This window comes from Peromyscus maniculatus, chromosome 2 (genome assembly GCF_049852395.1).
Source record: "Peromyscus maniculatus bairdii isolate BWxNUB_F1_BW_parent chromosome 2, HU_Pman_BW_mat_3.1, whole genome shotgun sequence".
Classification (NCBI taxonomy): domain Eukaryota; kingdom Metazoa; phylum Chordata; class Mammalia; order Rodentia; family Cricetidae; genus Peromyscus; species Peromyscus maniculatus.
The window spans coordinates 39,010,395-39,036,667 of record NC_134853.1 but is presented as its reverse complement, the minus strand read 5'-3'; the positions used below and the strand labels follow the sequence as shown (position 1 = coordinate 39,036,667).

Below are 26,273 nucleotides of genomic sequence, written 5' to 3'. Positions count from 1 at the left end.
GTAAAATCCACTTGCTTGTGACTTGTTCACTAAGATGTACTATGGTATACTGTGGTGGTTTGATTAACCCTTATAACCTCATAGGGAGTGGCATTATTGGGAGGTGAGGTTTTGTTGGAGTGGGTGTGGCCTTGGAGGAAGTGTGCTACTGTGGAAGTGGGGTTTGAGGTTTCCTATGCTCAGGATACTGCCCAGTGTCTCAGGTGATTGCAAGATATAGCACTCTCAGCTCTAGTACCACATCTGCTCTCATGTCCCCATGCTCCTTGTCATGTGATAATAGACTGAACCTCTGAAACTGTAAAGGAACCACCCCAATTAAATGTTTTCCTTATAAGAGTTGCTGTGGGCATGGTGTCTCTTCACAGCCATAAAAACCCTAACTAAAATATATACCTTCCCAAAAATGGACTTAAGAATGACTTTTTGTTGTTTGCACTGCATTTTCTTTAAATGCATGAAAACTTTTATATTGAGGCAGTTTGGAAATGTCAAGAAAAACAGAAAATAAGATATTTTGTTTCTCATTTTTCATTTGTGCAAATAAAGGGACAAACACATGAATGTAGAAACCTTAAAAACCAAGCAGGACATTTTACTACTAATGCTCTGAGTGCTTTTGTTTCTGAATATGTTACACACTTGCCAAAGCCCATGTCTGTTTTATAGCAGCACCTGCCGTAAGTCATGGAGTAGCTTTGTTGGAAAGGGGCATATGGGAATAGGGTGATATAAGCAGGCAAGTGATCAGGATTTGAAGGCTGCCTTTGATACTTACAAACATGGTGGTTTGTCCACAGTACTTCAAGTGCCTTAGTTTTCTTCACAAACACACTTAACTTGACTTTAAAAGGATACAATGAAATCATCCTTATTATACTAAGATTATATAACTCACGTGTAATTGTGTTGCAGTTTTTGTATATATTTTATAACTCATGCATGGAGCCACCCAGTTTTCTTAATTATAGCTTTCATTGGTTATGAGGATTATGCCACAGACAAATGAAATACCTTGGTATTGTTGAACACTTAAATGGTTTCTAGGTTTTTACTATTATGAATAATGATACAATAAACATGTCTTTGACCTTAACTTTCTCCTTTCTTTTTTTTTTCACTTTACTTTATTAAGAAAATTTCTACTCACTCCACATACCACCCACAGATTCCCCCTCCTACCTCCTCCCACCCCCCCAGCGCTCTCTCCCAAGCCACCCTGCATCCCCACATCCCCTAAATTGAGGGGAGTCTTCCATGGGGAGTCAACAGAGCCTAGCATACTGAGCCTAGGCAGGTCCAAGCTCCTTCCCACTGCACCAAGGTTGTTCAAGGCATCACACCATAGGCTCCGGATTCTCAGAAGCCTGCCCATGCACCAGGGAACTTTCTCCTTTTTTTAACCAAAACTAATTTTTTTTTATAATAAACTTTGAGAAATAATAATTTTTAATCAAATTTTTTTTACCAACTTTATTTTTAAAACATCTGCTTTATATAATGTAGTCACTGGTGGGAAACAGTGAACAAATGATAAATTTTACTTGTTACTGATCACTGCTACACACCACATTGTACTCTATTCCTGCCATATACACTATTTAATACATTCTAATTTAAATTTCTGAGCTCCTTTTCCAGCCACAAACTGTGGTTCCAGGGAAGCTAACTCTTTCCTTCTTGTTTAAAGAGATTTATTGAAATGCAGTTTGTGCATTTTAGCTTTCATACATTTACACTCTAGTTGATGGTGTTTAACATATTCACAGATTAGTACATTAATCAGCACATTCCAATTTTATACTGTTTTCCTTGAAAGAAAAGCCATATTCAAAACAGTTTCTCTTCTAATCCCTTATTTCCCAGCCTTAAGAAACCATTTCCATTGTCCTGCTTCCTGTCTATAAACTTGCTGGCTTTGGGCACATCACAAAAGTGGAATGATGGAGTGATACAACACAGAACTTTTGAGTCTGAATTCTTTTATTTTCCATAATGTTTTCAAGGAACTGCACCAGTACTTCACTCTTTTGTGGCTAAATTACATTCCACTGTATGGATACACTGCACTTCATCCATTCATTAATTAATAGACATTTGGGTTCTTTCCACTATCAACTACTGTACATATCCCTATACAAGTTTTTGTTATTGTTATTGGCATGTTATCATTTCACTAGGAGTATATTTACTGGTCACATGGCAACACCATACTCAACAATTTGAGAAAACACTTACTGTCCTCAAAAATGGCTGCATTGTTTGTTAGATTCCTGCCAAGGCTGTGCAGGATTCTTCTTCTCCTAAAATTCTTTATTGTATGTCCTTTATTTAAAAAGGCATCCTTGTGGATATAAAGTACTATCTCAATGTATTTCTGATGAATTTCCTGAATAACTAATGGTGTTCAGTATCTTTTCACGTGCTTGTCAGTATTTTGTATATCTTTGAGAAATGTCTATCTTTGTCTTTTGTTCATTTTTAACTGGATTTTTTAAAAATTAATGAGGGATCATATAGTCTGAATACAAATCTCTGATGTTATATTTTATTTACAAATATTTCCCCATTTTATCATTCCATTGTCTTGACATACATTCTCACTGCCCCCTAGTGCCCTTTTAAGTCACCCTGAGACTTCCTGTTAGTGTACCTGGTAGGATTATCTGCTGGTGAATTCCAGGTTTACTTTATTTGAAAATGTCTCAGCTGTGAATATAAAGGTCTTTGCTGATATTTTTCTCTCATCATTTTGAGGATATTGAGCCACTTACTATCTGAGGACCTCATGGCTTATGACAAGAAGTCATCCATGATCCCACCAAGGATCCCATTTTTGTGATAAGTTGTTTCTCTGTGCTACTTACAAGATTCTTTTTTCTCCATGCCTTTCAGTGGTTTGATTATGTTATGTCAAGATGTGGCTCACCTTATTTTTGGTTTCCACAGTTCTATGTTTACAGGGTTATTAGTTTGCAATGATACTGTGGACAGGGGAGAGAATCAATAAATTTACAATACACTGACTTTGGTTCTTACCAGCTTGTATTTTTCATTGAATAACTGCTTTTCAAATGGTCTTTGATAAATTTCCATAGTTCTAAAAAAATGTTTGTTATTCATTTGTGGAAAAGGGAATTTTATGAAGTGGCCTCAATTAGCCATTTCAAAAGTCATGGAAAATAGCTACAAAAATCCCTTCTGTTACTATAGTACAGACTAAAAGAGTTAATATTAAAATACTTTCTATAAAGTATGAAACATTATTACTCTGTTGAGACTGACTCTTTTGATCCCACCCACAAGCTGGGAGAGGATGCTGATGGAGTGGGATTTGAGACAGTTTTTTAGATGAATGAAGGCAGGAAGGCAGATGGTTAGTAGGTGGCTATTGCTGGCATGGGGGTCTGTGTAGAAGAGTCTGGAGGCTGGAGTAGGAGGAAGAAATAGAGGGAGCCAAGAGTAGGTTGGCTAACCTAGATCAAGTCATTGAGTGCACAAGTAATAGCAAGAACATTTGTTCTGGGCTTTTTCAGTATTTAAAAGTTAGATTTTCATGTGTACTCGCATTGTTGTCCATTAGGTAGATTGTTGCGGAATATTTAACTATGTAAAGGTGTGTTGCATTTGTTTATGCTGTGGAATATTTAACTATGTAAAGATCTGTTAAATTTGTTTATGCTGCATTTGTTTAATGATGTAAGAATGTGTTACATTTGTTTATGTTGCAGAACATTACATTAACTATGTAAATGTCTGTTACATTTGTTTATGCTGCATTTGTTTGACTGTGTAAAGATGTGTTGCATTTGTTTCACCTTGCCTACCTAAGGAACATGATTGGCTTAATAAAGAACTGAATGGCCAATAGCTAGGCAGAGAAAGGATAGGTGGGGCTGGCAGGCAGAGAAAATAAATAAGAGGAGAAATCTAGGCTCAGGAGAGAAAAACAAGACAAGATAAGAAGGAGAATGAGGGAGAAAAAGAGGGAGACGCCTGAGGCCAACCAGCAGCCACTAACTAACAAACACAGAGTAGGACATGCAGAACGAAAGGTAAAAAGCCCTGAGGCAAAAGGTAGATAAAGAGAAACAGTTTAAGTTAAAAGAGCTAGCTAGAAATAAGCCTACATTAAGCCAAGCATTCATAACTAATAATAAGCCTCTGTGTCAAGATTTGGGAGCTGGTTCATGGTTCAAAAGAAAGAGAAAGCCTGCTATACTAGATGGATGTCAACATTCTGTCTTGATTTTGGCAGTGTTGTAACTTTCTTCTTTACAAATCTTTCTTGTCTCTTCTTAGCTCCTTATCTTATAAGTTCTTTTCCCCATTCTGTTAGAATTGAAGCTTGGGGCTCTGTAATACACAAGGCCAACTGCTGGATGGAGTTTATTATAGGAACTGTTTACCTTGAGCTTTTCCCTCAGTCACTAAAGCTAACACAGTTTAAAATGATGTCTAAATTTGAATCACTAAATTTTTACTTGTGAGTTCTTATCAATAAAGTCGATGGTACTTTCTCCCTCTAATATAGAATGAATTTTGAAATAGATACTGGCTTAGTTTCTTATTATTGCTGTAATGAAATAGCTTGTCAAAAACAATTTATAGAGAATGTGTTTATTTTGGCTCACAGTACCACGTTATTGTCAATCGTTGTAGGGAAGTCAAGGAAGTAGGAACTTGAAGCAGCTGAGAACACTCAGCTGATTCACTGTGAGTCCTTTGCTTTCTCCACCCTTCTATAGTTCATTATCACCTAGGGAATGGTACCACCCACAGTGCTTGTGTCTTCCCACCTCAATTTATGTAACCACAATGCAACAGGTCAACTCAATCTAAACAATCCCTCATTAATACCTACTTTTAAGGTGATTCTAGATCAGCCCAAGTTAATAAAACTAACCACCACAGATACCAGTACAAGTGACCCCAGAAAGGTAGCAGACTAGGTGGTCTAGTCCACAACTTTTATTGTCTTTGCAAGAAGGGCCACTTCCCAGCTATCAACTGATAAAAATGTCTTTGTAAAAATTCCAGAACCTGAGAGTAAAGCTAAAACATTCCTTGATCCAGGAGCCCTAGAAGAGCAGCATTAAAGTAATCAGTGAAGGTTTGCCTGTGTCATCTTCCTCTCAGTCTACTGAGCACAACTCTGCACAAAGAGGGTTCCCTGCACCTACATGACCTCTAGTGGGCAAAGGAGAATCTGAGGCAGTCATCCCATTGTTCAATGTTGCATAAGAGGTCCACTTGTGCTTCATTTTACAGAGAACAATGGGAAAAATGTGCGGGGCTAGACCACCTGGAGCCAACCATGAACACAGTAATGTGGTTCTAAGTGAGAGAAGCATTATATCCCTGATGACTTTATTGTCCCCCAACCAGAGAGTTCAAACAGTGGTACCACTTCCTCATGAAGCTGAACTTACTGGCCATACATGGTTTTGCCTTCTTGGGTGCAGACTAGTCACAGAGCTCAATCTATGGCTCTACCTGAATATGGAACCAAGCCCACTGATTCCACTTGTTCCTCACAAATGAGCAAGCTTGCCCAACTCTGAGGTCCCTGACCAAGGGGAGAGGCCAACAATTCTGCTTATCTATGGTGCCTAGGCTGTAGATGTAACCAACCGTCTTATTAAATAAGAAACACAGAAACAATGTAAAAGAGAAAGCCGAGAGGTCAGAGCTCAGAGCTAAAATCTCACCCTTCCTCCTGCTGTCCCAGCTTCGCGAAAAGAGACCTACTTCCTGTCGGTTCGTTTTTTTAACGTATGTTGTTCTGCCTTCTCATTGGTTGTAAACCCAAACACATGACTGCCTCGTCACTGTCTGAATGTACAGCCCCCTAGGTCTTAAAGGCATATGTCTCCAATGCTGGCTGTATCCCTGAACACACAGAGATCTTATGGGATTAAAGGCGTGTGCCACCACCGCCACACTCTTGCTATGGCTCTAATAGCTCTGACCCTGAACACACAGATATCTATGGGATTAAAGGCGTGTGCCACCACCGCCACACTCTTGCTATGGCTCTAATAGCTCTGACTCCCAGACAACTTTATTTATTAACATACAATCAAAATAATAATTCAGTACAATTAGATTATCACCACACTAGGCTATGGCCCCATATGGCCACAGAACCCAACTCATGCCATGACTGATTATATTGTATAGTGCATAGCCCCAGTAGGCCAGAGCCAGCCAACAGCAAACCACATCCTTATAGCTCTGCTTAACTGCAGCATAGAATCTGCAGATGTTTTAAGTCTAGAAGCCTAATATTAATTCTTACTGGTTGTGGAGTACAGATAGAAATTCAGTACAGGCAGAAAGCCTACTCAGTGGCTCTTACTATGAGGCATAATCTACAGCTCCATGCAATCAGAAAACCTAGCCAGTAGCTTACAGAACTCTGTTTCACATGGATATGGATTTTGGCCAATAGCACTGCCTTGTCAGGGAGCAGAGCTGAAGGACATTCAAGGACATTTATCAAGCCCATCCTGACTCCATACCCAATAACTAATCCAAGTGGTTATACTATTAGACCAGAAAACATAGCCTATATGCTGATTTGTTTTAATTTAATTTAATTTTTTTTTGGCAATGGGTGACATAAGATAGTCAGTTGGAAAGAGGGAATCTCAATGGAGAAAATGCATCTATCAGATTGGCTTACAGACAAGTCTGAGGGGGTATTTTCTTGATTGATGATTGATGTAGGAAAGAGACAGATCCCTGTTGGTGGTGCCACCCTTGAGAAGGTGAGCCTGGGTTGTATAAAAAACAAGCTGAGTAATGGCTTCTGCTTCAGTTTCTGTCTCCATGTTCCTGCCTTGACTTCTCTAGATGATGGACTGTAATCTGTAAGTTTAATAAACAGTTTGCTCCCAGTTGTCTTTTGGTCATGGTGTTTATCACAGCAATAGAAAGCAAATTTATGTAGCCTGGGACTCTTCTTGGACAGAGGCAAGTTATCCTAGTCTGTGGTCCTGTCTGACTAAAGAGCCCAGCTGGTGGCCTTGCCTGTCTAGGCAGCCAATGCAGCAGTCACACTGACCATATAGTCCAACCATTTCACCTGCCAATTGCATAGCAGAATAACAGTGCCACTCAAGCTCTCAGAACAAGAAAACCCTGCTTAAGCAGAGATCCTGACAGCAAGCCATGTGCACGTGAATATAACACTAGCAGGTCTATCTAGAAACCAGCTGAAGACTGATAGTTGAAGAATTTCCCCTGCTTTAAAGTCTAGAAAAAAAATGAATGTTTTCTCAAATGCAAAGACACTAATGTAATTGTACAGTGATCACAAATAGTCAGAAAATTTAGGAAAGTTGACATTGTAGAAAGAAGAAAGATTGAAGCTCCAAACAGCACACCTAAATGGAGATGTCTCTGTTGATGGATTATAAAGTTCAGAACAAATTCCTAAAAAATTCAGCAAAGACTTGGAAAACAGAAAACTAAATGAGACTAGGAAAATGAAAGTTCAAGGAAATACTATAAACTACGAAGAAGAAGAAGAAGAAGAAGAAGAAGAAGAAGAAGAAGAAGAAGAAGAAGAAGAAGAAGAACAACAACAACAACAACAACAACAACAACAACAACAACAACAACTCCTAGAGTGAGGGACATGGTGACAGACTAAATAAAACCACTTAATAGAGGGATTCAGCAGCACACTAAAAAAGAAGACAGAATCAGTGGACTTGACTAGCAGGCCACTTGAAAATATCCAGTCACTAATATAAAAAAGATAAATGATTGAAGTAGTGATGACAGCCTATGGGACTGATGAGGCACCAAGTGAAATTATATACAGAATTTTAGAATTTCAGGAGAAGATTAAAAAATTAGAGACAATGTTTAAAAATAAGGATTGAGAAATGCATAGGCATATAGGTGTGGCACAAAAGTAACCTGGAGGATGAAATGATTGAGAATTTTGGAAGTATTAGAGAAAAGTGAGTCATCACATCCATGGAGTCCACAAATAACAACCAGAAAATTTCTAGGCAGAAAAACTTGTAGACCTGGAAATTACATACTAATACTCTCAAAATATTGAAAGATGGCCAGCAAGATGGTGCAGGAGTTGGAGGTGGTCATAACTAAGTCTGACAACCAGCATTCCACCCCAGGAATCATATGGTGAAAGGAAAGAAATGATTTCTACAAGTTGTCTTCTGACCTTTGGACAGGCTGTAGCATATGTCTCACCTCTGTCCAAAGTAAATGTAACAATTTTTTTAATTGAAAGGAAAAATGGCAATTAGTAATATTATATCTAGGAAACCTGTTCTTCATAAGTGTGTGAGAAAGACTTCCTAAACAGACAAAAGCCAGGTATCAACACAAGTAGATCTGCCTTATAAGAAATGCTGAAAGGAATCTTCAAGTTAAAGTGAAGAAATACTACTTCTCACTGAAAAGACACATTAATGGATAAGTGTACATGTAGCTCCTATATATGTTTAAAATCAGAATTCTATGGGATCATAATGATACTGAATAAATAAATTTCAAATATAATGTGAAAGGTACACCTATCAAAAGAACTATGATTTCTTTTGCATAAAACATGTAAGAAATAGGAGCTGCGTATCAGTAATCTAAAGATCTGATAGAGACAGATATAAAGTTATATATCTACTTGAAATTAAGATGTTACTATAAACCAGAAAGGGAAAACTATAAGATATTTTATGTTAGCCTTATGGTAACTGTTAGAAAAAGGAGAAGATGCAGATGAGTTCATTCAAGGAAGGAGCTGATATGCAATCTATTGGAAAACCAAGAACCACCTGCATTCCAGAATCTGGTGCCTACCCCACCAACCTCCCTTAAGTAACTCAGTGCCAGCAACCATACCATCACCAGCCATCAAATGTGACACATTTCCACTGTCACCAGGAGTTGCATCTTCTCCCTGTGCACATGCACTATAACCCTTTGTAAAGCCCATGCCTTCATGGCCTGTCTCTTTCTTGTCCATTCGCACTCAGAGGCAGCCTTTGCAAACTTTCCCCACAAATAAATCTCTCAAGTGAGGTCTGTTGCATGGTATGACTTTGTGGCATTTCTTTGCTCCAGTTACAAAGGCCCCTTCTTTTAATAAAGTTCATTTCTCAATGATGATTGTGTTATGGTTTCATAGCAACTTTAGCATTTTGGGTTTCAAAGTGAGTCCTTGATTCATTTGGAGTCAAATTTTACTCTTCTCCATGTGGATACTGAGTTTTATCAGCACCATGTGCTGAAGATGCTCTTTCCTCTAGTGTGTGTTTTTGGAATCTTTGACAAATACTGTATTTCTGTAGTTTTATGTACTCATGCTTGTGTCTTGTATTTTGTCCCATTTCTACATGTCTTTTTTTGTGCCAGTACCTTATTGATTTTATTATTACAGCTCTGTAATATGGTTTAGGATCTGGACTGGTAATCCTTCCAGCATCATCCTTTTTGCTCAGGAATTTTTTTTTCTTCTGTTTCTGTGATGAATGTTGTGGATACTTTGATTGGGATTGCATTGAATATATAAATTGTTTGACCTGTGAGTATTTTGTTCTGGGTACCCTGCCCCCCAGAACTTGAAGAGCAGGAGCTATTACTTAAGTCCTCAGTTGGTGGTGCTTTTTTAGCAAAGCACCTGGAGATTGCAATGGTGATCCCTCCATCTCTAACAAAGACGGAAATGACAAATGGAAAGGAGATGAATTTGCAGCAGGGCTTGAGGTGGGTGGGTGGGAGGGAAGATGGGGGTGTCAGTGGCTTCCAGAAGAGCCATGCTTCTGATCTTGCTGAGCCCCTACATGATGTACATGTACTAACAGGTCTGCCCTGGCATGCAGAGAAATGACAGCTATAGATACTGAACACTGGAACTTTCCATTTAGTACAAGAACAGGTGACTGTAGCTGGGGTTATCTCCTGGTCCTGCCTGGCCCACGGTCAGGACAAATCTCTCTCACCTACCAATTCTCCAGCTGCTTGGACCCAAATAAATACACAGATGCTTATATTATTTATAAACTGTATGGCCGTGGCAGGCTTCTTGCTATCTAGTTCTTATATCTTAAATTAACCCATTTCTATAAATCTATACCTTGCCACGTGGCTCATGGCTTACTTGTATCTTAACTACAGAGATGGCATGACAAGGTAGATAGTAGGACTGACTCTACCCAAGACCATAAACAACAAAACAAAAACAAAAACAAAAACCCTGCCTATTTTGAATGGACAGCCAAATTGGCAGGTGGGAGAGATTTTTTTCTGTGGGAAATTATCAGATCTGTACATTTAAATAGCTATCAAGGATACAGTCAGAAGACTTACTTTTATCAGGAAGATGTCACTTCTTAGTTTTGAGACAGGAAATTAGGATATGAAATAAATGTAATAACAGATGTTAAGAGACAAAGCACATTCAATTTGGCTGAAATACTAGTTTTGAAAATATGAGTTTGTTCTAACAGGACTGTTAGATTAAAGTACAGTTTGGGCATAAACTAAATCTTTCTAATTGTTTATGCACATTTTACCCATGAGAAATGCTAGAAGAATGCCAAAAACTCTGCCCGGCTGAAGTAGTTTATGTAGGGCTATAGAAACCACCTATGTTTGCTTATACATGTGTATGTGTGCATGTCCATACACAGGGGCATACATGCACATACATTTGAGTGACAGTACACATGTGCATGCACACTTGCACACACACATACACACACATGCACACACAAATACATGCATATTTGAAATTCATCAGCTGCTTTAGTTCACCATGTGTGTTATGAGCCACACCTGGAGAAATTTTCTGATTCTAGATGACACCCTTCCATCACCTGACAGTAACTCAGATGCTAAGACACTTTCCAAATACCTTCCACAAGAAAATGTCATGTCTTTTCAAGGTAAAATACCAGTTTGTGTTCTTAACCATGAACATGTATAAAGCTGCAACATCGTTTTTAAGTTCCTATTTTCTCTCTCTCTCTTTTGTTAACATTAATATTATTTTATGTGTATGGGTATTTTTCTTGCATGTATGTCTGTACTACTTGTATGCCTAATGACTCTGGAGGGCAGAGGAGGGTGTCAGATCCCCTGGAACTGGAGTTACAGGTGGTTGTTAGCTGTCTTGTGGGTGCTGGGAATTGAGCCTGTGTCTTCTGGAAGAGCTGCTAGTGTTCTTAACTGCTGAGCCGACCCTCTAGCCCCATCTTTTATCTTAAGATACTGATGTCAGTGCTGCAGGTACCTTCAGTATATCCCAGTTTTCTCATTCCTAGACTGATCCCTGATGCGTGGCATATAATCTAATTCATCAATATTTGCTTCTCACCTAGTTTTGGTCATCTACCTCACTTTGATATGTCTATTGCAGCTCCCTGAGCTGTATTTTATGATTAACACAACACTTGTTAGTGTGGTGATGAAAAGGTATAAGGTGTGTTCTCCGATGCTGTAGTTTGGCCTCTGTCTCAGACAGGCTCTGAGAACCCAAGTCTAGAGGACACGATCTTCATAGTGTTTCTACACTCCTCCAGATGTGGTGTGAACCCACCAGCACTTGATTGTCAGAGGCGTTGTTTCCTCATGTTGTTCTTGTTAGTATTCAGGCATTATGCTGGTCTACCCCTTGGGGATCTGGCAGGGTCCGTCATCAACCGCAGGCACTCTCTGTGCTCACGTGCTTGCTAAACATTCAGGCACCGCATTGGCCTGTTCAGGGTCCTCAGCTACAGCCACTAAGGGTAACCCCTGTGCACATGCACTTGTTAATATTCAGGCATCTACACTGGCCAGTTTAGGGTCCTCAGAATACATCATCCAATACGTCCCAACATAGTCTCTGTGCACATGCCCTGCGTCGCCTTATACCCACCTGCCTCCCATCCCTTTTTCTGCCACTTCTTCAGAGACAGGCCTCCATGTCTCATTCTCTCCCCCACCATCCAATAAATCTTCAACATGAGTTTGTTGTATGATGTTTTCCTGATGCTGCTACACTACAACAGTTCTTCCCAAGTTGGAGGGTATTCTACAAATGACTGAAGGGTTTTTTGTAACTCTTTTCCCTGCAGCTCAGAGATAGGAGATGTGTTTCAGGGCCTCAGCAGTGTTAGCCAACTCCTAGAAAGCACCTTTCTCAGTGTATCCACTCTGGAAGCATCTGGGGTAATGGGATTTTGGAAGGAAATGTCTGCATGGGGTGTTGGTTTTTGCACTGCACTTACCCTGCAAAAAAAAAGACTCAAAACATGGCAAACCCGCTACCAAGGGTTTTATCAAAGAAAAAATGAACAAAATAAGCCGTACACAAGCTTGTGGAAAATGCCTGAAAAGAGAGGGCAGGGTGCCCAGGGTCTGTCTTTAAAGGACTAGCCCACTCATGCGCACTCCAGTCCACACATGAGCATAGATAACATGGTCACGCTGTGCGTGAATTAACATGAGGTATGACCCGGAATTGACTGCCCTGCCAGAGCATGCGCCATCATCTGGGGTGTGACCATCATGGGTCATCAGGGCTCTGGCTTGGCTCCCACTCACATTTTAGCAAATTGTTGAACATTCCTTGATGAATTCTTTTATTGACTTACATGACAGCTGTGGGCACCTGCTCTCAATGAGCAGATGCTTAGATCTGCTTTGTCTCTGTGGTCTCTACTGAGAGTTTGGGTTAATCGGCTGAAAAGCCGATTCTCATGGAAAGCCATTGTTAAAATTTGGATATAAAGTGTTCTTCCAAAACTTCCATACTGAAGGCTTGGTTTCCAGCTTGTGTGTCTATTTAGACAGGTTCTGGGCACTATAGGAGGCGAGGCTGTCTGGAAGAAATAGGTCACCCAAAGGATGTCCTTCAGAACTGTATCTTGTTCCCTGCTTCCCAGGTGCTGGAGGTGAGCAGCTTTTCTCTGCCACATATTCATCTCCAGTGAGAGCAACTCTCCAGTGTGGTTCCTGATCTGCAATAGGTTTAACTTTTACTGTCCTGAAACTACAGCAATGGTACTTTTCCAGACTTCACATTTCTGAGCTTAAGCTATGAATATTTCAATGTATAGGTAGATTTATTTACTTCTCTTAGGTTTTTTTCAGAATTGTCCTCACTACTGCTGATAATGTCACACACACACACACACACACACACACACACACACACACACACACCAATTACTATGCAAAAACTTAGACCAACTCCTCCCCATATTCTCTGAGAAGAGTACAAATGACTTATATGGAAACAAAAGAAATTCATGCCGGGCGGTGGTGGCGCAGACCTTTAATCCCAGCACTCGGGAGGCAGAGCCAGGCGGATCTCTGTGAGTTCGAGGCCAGCCTGGGCTACAAAGTGAGTTCCAGGAAAGGCGCAAAGCTACACAGAGAAACCCTGTCTCAAAAAACCAAAAAAAAAAAAAAAAAAAAAAAAAAAAAAAAAAAAAAGAGAGAGAGAGAGAGAGAGAAATTCATATTTCAAGAAAGATCTAAATAAAACAAACCTTCGTATGATATTTATTATAGTTTCTTTTCCTTGAGCAATTAAGCAATCATTTGGACATTTTCAGTATTTCTTGTTTTAGATGAAGCAAACACATAAGCAGGAGATGGGGGTCTATAAAAAACTGTGTAACCATGGTGCTCAGTCCAAAGAATTAAATATTCAGAACATAGGCTTTTTTTTTTTTTTTTTTTTTTTAATGAGGAAAAAAGCAAAATAAATGTCCAAATGCCAATGTGGAGTTAGGTAGACCAGAAAACCACTATCAAAATTCTTAGATAAAATAAAATAAAAATCTAAATTAAATGTTTCATACAGCTGTTCAAAAAACATGTTAGAATGACCAAATTGTTATTTCTTCATCCAATTTTTGTTGTTGTTGTTGTTGCTGGGTTAAGTATACAATCTACCACTGAGATACATCCCCATCCCATTGCTACTTTTTTGTAAATGTGACGGTCTTCAAAAGTTGTTGTTCAATTCAAATGTTTCCAGAGGACAGGCATTCCACACAACACTGCTCAACCAAGTATAGACCATAAAATGAAGTAATTGCTCTTTTTCAAAAGAATATTTATTTTCTGGTTTTGTTTTATCTTGTTTTGTTACTAAGGAATTGTTTTATTAATTTTACATACCAATCACAGGTCCCCCTCTCCTTCTTTCTCCCCTCTCCTCCCAACCTACCCTCCATTCCCTCCTCCAACAAGGCAAGTTTTCCCATGGGGAGTCTGCAGAGCATGGTACATTCAGTAGAGGCAATTGCTCTTTTGAGAGAGGACCTATACACATACAAAGATAAGATTTCAGAATGTTGAGTTGGGGTCCATTAGCCAGTTTACCCCAAAGTCCTTTAAGGCCCGTGGAAAGGCCTCATGGCCCTGAAGAAGATGAAAGATGTATATGAGAAAACACCGCAGATGGGAGACCCTGCCAGCTTAGAGCCCCGCATTGCAGAAGCCCTGGGCAACATCGAGAGGCTGAGGCTAGAAGTGCCGAGTATGAGGCTTGGTTGGCAGAAGCTGAAAGCCGGGTCCTCAGTAACTGGGGGGACAGCCTAAGCCGTCACTCCAGACCCCCTGATCCCCTAGCTACTGCCCCACCTGATAGCAGCAGTAGCAGCAACAACAGTGGATCCCAGGATAATAAAGAGAGCTCAGAAGAACCCCCTTCAGAAGAAGGCCAGGACACCCCCATCTACACTGAGTTCGATGAAGACTTTGAAGAGTCTGCACCCCCCCATCGGCCATTGTGTAGCTATCTACCACTTTGAAGGATCCAGTGAGGGGACCATCTCCATGTCGGAGGGGGAAGACCTCAGTCTGAAGGAAGAAGACAGGGGTGATGGATGGACATGGGTCAGGCGGAAACAGGGAGGCGAGGGCTATGTGCCCACCTCTTACCTCCGAGTCACACTCAACTGAGCCCCCCCAGAGTGGGGGACGAGGGGCAGGGCTGTCAGCTGCTGCTTCTGGCCCACAGGGGCCCCCCAAGACCTTGCACTTTATTCCTGCCCTCGTGGCTTTTGGCTGAGACCTGTGTAACCTGCTGTCCTCTCTCGTCCACCCCACCTGTCACCCTACGGGGATCCACTTGTGCCTTCCCGCGTGGTTGTACATATTCTCATTTACGACCATTCTTCCTGCCGCTCGGCTTGGGCCAAGTTTTGTTTTATATTAAAAAGTATATATAATTATATAAAAAAAATTTCCTTCTGGGTGAAGGAAATCTGTAGCGGTACTAATGGACCTTGCAGCTGGGCGCACAATGTCACTTTTGGCCAAGGTAGCTTACTAAGTTCAAACTCATTCAGCCTTCCATTGTGCTGCCCACAGTTCTTGAACCCCAAAACAATAAAAGCTACCCACTGCCAGCTGTTTTCTGCATCTAGAACATACTAGAAAATCAGTGCCACGAAGTATTATTTTCCAAAACAATACATTTCTGTAATATTTTAAGTTTAAGCAGAGTTTATTATTGGGGAAAAATATAATGGCGCCCAACGGCTCGAGCTTCCACCTTAAACCTGAGAATATTTAATAACCAATTCTAAACAGAGCCAAAACCAGGTTCCTGCTTCTTGTCTCATATGAGCAGCTAGACGGCACAAAACGTGGATTTGAACACTGGCGGGTTCCTGGCGTGTGCGTTTGACCGGCAGTATGGCGGAAATGAGGCGTCTGCCAGCGGCACATTAAGCTGTGTGATAGATTTAGTCTTTACTATTATTAAAAATTAAAAAAAAAGAGGTTTCTGGGCTACACGCTGCTTTGATAAAAGCTTAGACCCACTATTTCTGAGACTTGATGACTCCCAGAGCTGGCGGAAAATGTACCACTGCCATGTTGGGCAGCTAAAGTGGGTGGAGCCAGCAGCCACAGCGCAGTTTCCATCTTACAATGGTACAGTTTAAAGCAATAGGCTCAAGGCTCAAGGTAATATAAAAAATAAGCCACGTAACGATGGCTACCACACAGAGAATCTGGATTATGTTGTCTTTGATATTTGTAACTGAAGAAAAACATTTGATTGCAAAAGCTGTTGAGTTATGCCAAAATGTATATTTTAAAGGTACCTTGACTTCAAAATTTGGATTTAAGGATATGTTGCTTTGGAAAAGAGGTTCTGCTTTTGTTTCCACAGAAAGCCAGAGGCTATGGATTTGTTCCAGATTAAGATACATCAGGTTTCAACAGCCCAGACCCCCTGAAAGGTCTCCGATGACACCATGGCCCAGATGATCCAGCATCCAGAGCGGTTTCAAGGCAACTGGTTCAAACAATACAGCCTCACGGACTACCCCATAGGTCTAAAATTTTCTTTGCATCCCCATAAGATACAGCGCCCCCCTCCAGCAGGAAGTAGTAAGAGATGCTACGCCCAAATTCCCAAATATACCAAGCTGGCTTTAGAGGTGGAATTGGCTCACTCCCCCTCTAAACCCAGACATATTGCTTTAAAAAAAAAAAATGGTTAGGCAATTCTTGTGTCCCAAATCAGAAGAGCCCTCTGGTGTGGGACAGAGAAAACCAATATTTTTATTTAAAACAGATTGATTATAAATGTGATCTCTTTCTAAAAAAGAAAAGGGGATATAATATAGATATATAGGAGGATATAGAGATGATAAGATAAAAGGATAGATTAATTAACCTACTTTTAAAGAACAACTTGTTTAAAATGTTTTACATTGGTATAGATTTTAGTTTATGTTTAAAATGTTTTACATTGGTATGGATTTTAGTTTATTGATACAAACTTGAAGTTAATATTGTTATACTGTGTATATATATATATATATATATTTCTATTCTTGTTTGAGGTATTATGTTTATGTAACTCATTTAAAATTGTAATGGATAATTAAAAAATAGATTAATAATTAGTCATCTATGATAATCATATCTGTAGCCATGTTAGTTAAGTTTTCTAGGTATACATAGATATATTTCAGATAGCTAGGTAATCTTCAAACACTTCATAGACCTAGAGAATATGGCATTTAAATAACTTAAAATTCTGTTGATGTGAGACACAATTGCTCCTGGCTGCACCAATTGATCCCGAGAGAATGTTGGGCTTCTAAGACATTTCCATTTGGAAGTTTGTCTTTTTGGCACAAAATGGCCTACTGGGCAAAGAACTGCCCTTGCCTTGATGGCTGACAGTACAAATGCAATGCTGTCCTTTCTGGACAAGTGGGACACAAGGAAAGTGACCACTGTACTCTGCCAAGACAGGGTAAGATGGTCTCTCAAAATTCTTGCTTCTAAAAATGGTCTGTCAGATATTCTAGGCCTGTAGCCAATCTGAATGCACCAACAATGCTGAGAAACATTAGGTGACTGTCCAGGCTGCCAGCTGTCTTGGTCTACTCTTGCAAGATTCCCGAAAGTTGCTTGCATCCATCTACCATTTCTCAGGTACCATTATGTTCCTTCTCAGGTCTTTGATGTGGTTGAAAACTAGATAGTTGTAATTTCCTCAGTTATGATAAAAGATAAGTTAGATATAAAACCTTAAACTCACAAATATAAGATAGATAGGACATCTTCTTTAATATTGTAACTATAATTCTTCCTCGGTAATTGTTTTGTTATATATAATTTTACCATGTTCAAGTTAAAACCTTCCTTATTTTTTTTAAAAAAAAAAAAAGGGCAAGTGCTGTGGATATTGTTCTATATAAATAAAACACTGGTGGCCAGTGATGAGGCAGGAAGTAGGTGGGACAAGGAGAGCGGAGAATTCTGGGAAGCGGAAGGTTGAGGGGAGAGACACTGCAGCCACGGCGAGGAGAGGCAACCTGTAAAGACGCCGGTAAGCCACCAGCCACGTGGCAAGGTATAGATTTATAAAAATGGGTTAATTTAAGATAAAAGAACAGTTAGCAGAAAGCCTGCCACGGCCATACAGTTTATAAGTGATATAAGCGTCTGAGTGATTATTTTATAAGTGGATTGTGGGACTGCGGGGCTTGGGGAACCTGGAGAGAAGCCCTCCAGCTACAGTTTATTTTTTAAAATTTTGTAGCTATAGCAGGGGTGGAGGTCCTCCCTGACTTAAGGATTCAGCCTCTGTGACTTACAGTCTTAGTTCACAGAAAGGCTTGGAGAGAGAATGTATAGGACTCTGTATGGGTTGGTACAACAGGCAGGTATCATGGGTAAATACAGAAGATAATTGTTGGGACGTGCATGGGATACCAGGGGTCACCAGGGATTTCTGGGGACTATGAAAATTGCTTTAACTCTCATTGACTCTCAGAGGAATTGAGGTAACTGAGAATTGGCCTATGGGTCCAAAGCATGATATACACCATCACTACTGAGTATTATACTCCAAATGCCACAGTAAAAAATATTGTGGGTGATTTCTTTAAAAGAATTGCTTGTTTGAAAGGATGGGGAAATGAATGGGATGGAGATGCATGATGTGAAAGACACAGAAAATAAATAAAAAGCAAGTTAAAAAGAAAAGGTGCCAGCTGGTGGTAGTGCACACCTTTAATCTCAGCACTCAGGAGGCAGAGAGGTAGGTGGATTTCTGTGAGTTCAAGCCCAACCTGATCTACAGAGTGAGTTCCAGAACAACCAAGGCTGTTACACAGAGAAATCCTGTCTGAAAAAAATCAAAAAAAAAAAAAGCAGGGGGGGGGGTTGCTTCTTGTATAAGTAGTGATGTTCTTGTAGTAAAGATTATTTACATGACAGATTTTTTTTACTGAAAAATTGGATAATATATGTATTGTGCTATATAATAAGAAAATGAACCCTACCTGAGAGATATATACAAATGCACATAGGTATGTTTTTAATTAAAAATAAAAATCAGCAAACCATATGACAATAAATAATTATCTATAAATCTGATAGATGATAAATTAAGGAGTCAGGCACAGAAACAAGACGTGTGTGTGTGTGTGTGTGTGTGTGTGTGTGTGTGTGTGTGTGTGCATGCACGCACATGTACACATGCATGTGTATACATACACATTTTCAAGTAATAATTTGGAATCACACATAAATATTTATTATAGTCTTCAAGTTAACTAAAAGGAATGAGCTCCTAGAAAGAAAAGACAGCGCACAAGCCTTCATATAAAGGTGCTATTGGTTACACAGACAAGATTACTCCCATCTACTTTAAGACCAGTATTTCAACTTGTGAGAATTCATAATCATTAGGTTGCTAGTTTGATAAGGGGACTGTTAGTGCAATGTGGGATTAAGTTCATGGGTCATTACATTTGTGCTAGTTGAGAACCACTTAACATTCTTTCAATGATTTCCCAAGCCAAACCACAAAAAGAAACAGTAAGAAAAACAAGGACAACAATCTGATAACAAAACATAAAATCCCCAAAGCTTTGAATGAGAGAAAAGACACTCAAACAATGCCAGAAGTTTCACTTAAGGCAAACATCAGTGTGTAACACGGCACAGCCATCACTCTGAAAAAACAAACTCATAAGGCTTTGGATAGCTGCCCAGTTATGGGAGACTAATACACGACTCTCACTTCACGATGGGCCAAGTGGAACAAAAGGAAGTGATCATAGTTAACGATCTAATAATGTAAACATAAGGTAGAAGTCTTTTGTTTCTATATCAAACATTGCACCTTGATTGGCGAAGATATTTTCAAAGGCACCTGCAGCTGTTAAATCATTGGGTGTCAGTGGAAACATCCATGCAGCTTTCAGATACAGTCCAGGGCCTGAGAACTGCTCATACCACCGTGACCTTCAGCATCCTCTGACAGAATTCTGAGGAAGGACATTGCACTGACAGTGCACAGTGAGAAATGCTTTGGTGCTGAGGTTGATTCTGAAAGCTTTCTAAGCAGCCCTGAAATTTTTTTCTGCTATGATCATTCAACCATCTTCTGAATATTGTGTCAGTAAGTGTGTTCATATTTTAGTTACATATTATGTGTTAGTGATGCTTGGATGGTTATCTATTTCTAACTTTAGATATCTTCCTGGGAAGTAGCTGTTTTGTGGGGGCACTGTTGACATCCTTTACAAGGTTCTAATACAGGGCTCTAGAATACCAGATAGAATTTGTGCTTCTAGCTTTTCCACAGAATGAAACAAAGTAATGAAAAGTGATGTCTTTCACACCTGTAAAGCCAACACCATTTTTTAAAATGGCTTTACCTATAGATAGTATATACTGTGAGACAGTGCCAGGCTAGTTAGACTGTGCTCAAACTCTGTCACAGGTTATATTAGTGGACAGTACACAGCACCTGGCTGACCTCTGAATGTCCTGTCAGTCCATCCTGGCAATGAAACCAGATGTTTGCTCACAGACTGGAAATGTTTCTCATTTCTCTAGAATATTTTGTCTGCAGGTGCCACAGACTCAAAATGGATGTTACCAGTGATATGGGAGCTGGTACAGAATCCAGCCATTGCACAAGGCACCTGGAAGTTTGTGAAGGATGGCTCCTGCGGGTAGCTCGTCAAGTGTGTGCTTCCCAGCACCATCCAGGATACTTGCTGGGTGCTGAGATGAGCACTAATTTTATGAGGGGACACACCTTACATTTTGTAGAATGCTTGTGCCACACACAAAATGGGAAGGGTGTGATGAATATTCTGTCTATTTGGGATTCTACCTGAACACAGAATTAGTTGAAGGGCTTAAAGGCAGATGTGCTTTCAGTATGCCACCACAGACATTTATCTTAGGTAAAGCTAATTTTAATAACAGCAACCCAAAAGGCATCTCTATAAGGTTTCCTTGGCTACATCATCGCAAAGAAGTGCAGTTACCATCTGGCAATCAATATGGTGCTGTTTTCAAGTTTGGAATTTCTCGGAGCTGTCATTTCTTCATCCTCACATTTGTTTCATGAACACGACTCCAGATATTATATGCCTTGTTATATGTCAACATACAATGTTAGTCAGGCTTCCATCACTATCACATAATTCCTGTGGTAACCAACTTGTGAAAAGAAAAGGTTCCTTCTGGCTCACAGTTTTGGTCTTCTAGTCCATGGTTTATTGGCCACATTGCTTGCTGCCTGTGATGAGACAGCGCATCACAAAGGAACACGGCAGATGAAACAGGAGGCCGAGGGGAAGGGTCAAGTCCCACAGTTCCCTTAGGGGATGATCTTCCAGCAACATAAAGAAGCAAAACTAGGCCCTCTCAGTGAGGTTCCCATCACCTTCCAAGCTGTGGACCGAGACTTTAACACAGGGTCCTCTGGAGGAAATTCTGGTGGCAGGTTTCAAAGGAGGCTGTTGTCTACCCCATAAGCATATCCCATTCTACTTTCTTCCTTTTAATCTTGTGAAAAACAGTCTTAAAAAATAAATTGTTGCTAATGATAGGTAAAGAGGATCAGTTAGTACTTCAGGAGGAGAAGAGTAATTTTTTTCCTCTGAAACAATACTCTTCTTAAGGTTACCAAGTGACCATGTTGTGCCTAAAATCAGCTGAAAAGAGACATCAATTTAAGGTCATTTGTTTTTGAAGTCTAGGTAGCTATAGAATTAGATCTGAAGAGAACAGAATAAAATAGGCATGATCTTATGTATGGTGATAGCTTATTCTGGTTTGTGTCATGGTGTGAAAAATAACATTTACCAAATACTTTCATAGGGCCAGGTCTTTTGGAAGTACATGTACATCCTAATTTTTTCCATCTACTAAACACAGACTATAAAAAGAGACCTTGCTAAGAGCAAGGGCACACATTTAGTGGGTCTAGGTCTGTGAAAGGGCACGATTCTTCTATGATATCATGCTTCCTGACTTGGATGAGAGACTAGGGCAGGAAAGAAATACTTGTACTTTAAAGGACAATATTGATGAAGCATGGGTCCTGTTTTACTCTTTTAAATCAGTGAAGGTCGTGGAATTAAATGTTGAAAGTTTTGCTTTGCTAAACTTCACTATAGCATGGGTAACAATTTCACTGTGCAGATACTACTTTGACTTTACGAGTAATGTAATGTGTGTATGAAATGTCCAACACATTTCTCTCTTATCAGCTCAATTGGTGGACTTTCAGGTAATCTCTTAACTAAGACAGATGACTGAAGGGGAGGCCATATTATGATCATGGTTCTCCAGAAAACATAGGTTACAGGGTGTGTTTATAATAGAATTAATAGGATATATGTATGTGTCTCTGTATATATATATATGGTTTGTCTGTATGTGCATACAATATGGGGTATGTATGCATCTATATTTGTGTACAATATGGTGTATGTATGTATAAACATAAAATATAGTATTCATGTGTGTGTCTATATCTATACAATATGGTATGTGTGAATGTGTCTATGTATGTATACAGTGTGGTATGTGTGGGAAATTTATCTATATATGTATACAACATGGTATATGTTTGTATGTGTAAATATATGTATACAATTTATTATGTGTATTTGTCTATATATGTATACAGTATGTATGTGTGTTTATTTCTTTTTAAGATATTGGCCCATAATTCCTTAAATTTGCAATGATTGTAGAGGTGCAAGTCCAAAATTTACAAGATAGGGCTTGAGATCCAAAGGCTATCTCCTGACAGAACTCTTCCTTGCTTAAAAGAGATCTATCTTTATTCTAGTAAAACCTTCCACTGATTGCATGGAGCCATTTTCATTATGAACATAATCTGTGTTATTTAAAGTCCATTGATTAAATCTGACCTCAAAATAACCTTCATAGACATTCAGAATAACATCTGACCACTTATCTGAGCCCCATGGGTCAATTAAGTTGTCACTTAAAATTAACTCTCATGTCCTTCAAATGTCTTTCTCATCAACCAAATGACCAGGGGGTCACAAGATGTGGGATTTATAAAGGTACATGAAGTTTCCTTTTGCCTAGAATTGGTTAGGATGAAGAAAATGGTATCTACTTAAGGGTCCTTTATCCTCAATAAACTAGTGTTGACTGAATGGATGTTTGCCTTTATCAACAAATCTGGCTGTCACTCATCTCTCCAAAAGGCTCTTTTAGTATGTCTGAGGTGAACTGCAGATGATTTGAACCACTAACTTGTTGTCTGGCATCCTTCACTGTGAGGGTGAGGAAAGCAATTTTCACGTATTCTTATATCCTCTACAGATGTTCCATTAGCTGAGCCCTGAGTGTTGATGATTTAATGCTGAGTGAATGCATTTGCATAAATCATGAAGTTACTTTTCACAAGAATTTGGAGCTTTTAACTTCATGGGCAGCTCATTTTTATTGGTCTTATATAAAGTATTTGTGTGTATTCTACAGTTTTTCTTTTTCACTTCTGAGAAATGTCATTTAACATGTTTCATTGTCTTTATATTGTAAGCGATTGGGTCTGTGCCAGGCTGATTTGGCTTTTGTTAACTTGAAAATCTTTCTAAAATTTAGGTGGGCCCTAAGTGTTTACCAAAAGACATGGTGTACTTTCTCTTGTGTGTATTCCCTTTCTTCATGCAACAGTGTGTAACTTAGAGCAGTGTCAGTATAAGTTATGTATCTGCTTCTGAGGGAGGGCTAATTCTCACAGGATAGCAAGGTAGCCTGGTGAGACATGAGCAGCAAGGGGCATTCAACAGGAGCTTGTTGGTGTCTGAATTATGGAACAGTCAGACTCAAAACACTTTCCAAGTAGCAGGATACTGTTGTTCCCAGAGGCCTTCATTAATTTCAGCCTTATGCCGAAATGACATGCTGTAAATACAGATGATTATATTTTTCAGAGTTATTGTGGCATAAAAGAAATACAGACCCATTTTGCTTGGTGGCTTTGCTAGGACAAAATAGTAGTACCTCTTAGATGACAAATATAAGCAGACAGCATACCTTGAAACCAAGGACTGTAGGCTCGCTACTTAGTATGGTTAAGTCGATGCTGAAAATTAAGCAGTAATTTTGGCTCCTTACCTGTGGTGGGAATTAGACTATCATTTGCAATGCAGTGTGGCATAAAAACTTTTCTTCTGAATTCCGAGTGTAATAAAGAAGGCAGAAAGCATTTGACAGCACTCCAGTTGGCAAATGGTAGCATTTTCATATGTCGATACTGCTGAGAGTTAATGTGTTGGCTCATCTGAAAAATAAATCAATGAAAGCTTGAAACAGTGGCTCTCATTAAACTCAGTGTACACATGACTGGAACATACATGTGAATAACCTTTATAATAGCCAAACACCTGACCATATGTTCCAGTGGATGCCATTTAAAACACTGTGGTGGCTTTCATAAAGAATTCATAGTTTACATCTGGTACCAGCTTGGAGTTGTACTTATTTTGAGGTAGAATGCAGCTAAACAGTACTTTAAAATGCTGAGAGAGCCCTGCTCCTCATAGAAGATGAGACTCAGGTGAATGGGCTGTTTCCACAAGGAGGCTAAAAAGAGTTTCTGTAAACCTACCTAATATTAGTTCTTTCCTGGGGTCAATTTCCTTACATTATGTGTGGAAGGCAAACATTGTTTAAATAGATGTTTAAATGCTTACCATTCTACTGCTTGCTTCTCACATTTCCTATTATTAATAATTGAAATTGATTATGATAGTACTGTCCTCTGAGACCATTCACATTCCATATAATCACTTGGCATGTAGTCTCCTAGAACTTTGCACACAGTGGATTTTTTTCCTTCTGTTGGGAACTTGGTAAATCAATAGCAAACTCCTGGTTCAAGTAATTTTCACTGATACCCACAATTCCCTTTCCCAGGAAGATAGATCTCTCATCCTAGCAACAAATGAAACACGATGCTTGTACCCCTGCTCCAGTGCTGTGCCCTATTGCTGCTGGGTGTTGCTGATCTTGAGCTGCAGGAAGGACCTGCCATGACATGAGATTCTGGAAGTACCTGGTCACAGGGAGGGTGGGGATGGGAGCTCCATACAACACCTGGTTTCAGGAAGAACATGGTGGCAGAGTCTCTATTTGCTCTGCCATCTGAATGTGAGAAGTTCACATCTGTGTAAACCTATGAAAAACAACCCCCCAAAAGAGACAAGGTTAACCCAACCTGCTGTCTTCAAGTGCTGTGAAACACAGTTTTGCAGAGACTTAGCATAAGGACACTTGGTGAATTGTGTCTAGGTCTCCTTCTACCCTGATATGTGATCCTCTTTGCTTAATTTTAAAGAGCCATGTAGTCAGAAGTTTTCCTGTGTCCCACCTAGTCCTGTAGCTGCTCAGACCCAAGTAAACACACAGAGGCTTATATTAATTATGAACTGGATGAACTATGGCTCAAGCTTCTCTCTAGCCTGCTCTTATAACTTAACCTATTTATATTAATCTATAAGTTGCCACATGACCATGGCATTACCAGGCTGCTGGCATCTTACTGCTCCTTTAGTGGCAGCTGGCATCTCTTCTCTTCTCCTTTCTTCTCTCCATATATCTGCTTGGATTGCCTGCCTGCCTCTAAGCTGCCTTGGCATAGGCCAATGCAGCTTTATTTATCAACCAATCAGAACAACACATATTCACAGCATACAGAAAGGCATCCCACAACAGAGCCAAATTAAAGCCTGGTACAGAAAGGTGAGTGAGTTCTGACACTGACCAAAGACACAGGAGGTTCTTTTCATATGGTTCAGCTGCGATGAGCAGCATGGCCACCCGGGCAACTGTGGAGGCCACCAGCTCAGGGCCTCATCTCAGGTCTGCCTTGAAGCAATCTTGTAGGACCCATAGCCAGGCCCTTTGTCAAAACCCACCTTCAGTATGTTAGCACCAGAACTACTGGTGATTTTAATGACATTTAACATTCCTTCACCCTTTTTCAGTACTCAGCACCAGACAGATTCACTCTGACATATCTGTGAAAAGGGTAACTGTGAGGGAAACAGCAATTTGTGATTACTGATTTCAAAGTTTAGATGATGATGATGATTGGTGGTGGTGGTGGTGGTGGTGGTGGTGTGTGTGTGTGTGTAGTGTATGTACAAGTGCATGTTTGTATGTTCAAGCACATGGATGGGCACATGGTTTGGAGACTAGAGGCCTATATTGTCTATTTTCCTATATTACTCTCTATTTTTAAGAGAGCAGGTCTCTTCCTGAGACCAAAGCTCACTGATTTGCAAAAATGGATTACCTGAGTGCTATAGGGATCTACCTGTCTCTGGCCTACCAATGTTGGTGTTACAGATACAAGTTACAGTGCCTAGCATTTTTGATGAGTAGTGGGTGTCTGAACTCATGCTTGCACTGTAGGCACTTTACCAGCTAAATTATAGCTGTCTTTTTATGTAGATCCCAGAGAT

The 26,273-nt window shown here is 39.8% G+C and overlaps 1 protein-coding gene across 3 annotated transcripts in view; it reads left to right on the top strand.

Moving 5' to 3' along the window:
- Positions 1 to 26,273, top strand: part of Rp1 (RP1 axonemal microtubule associated) — a 378,321-nt gene that overhangs the window by 325,252 nt on the left and 26,796 nt on the right. The window lies entirely within an intron of this gene.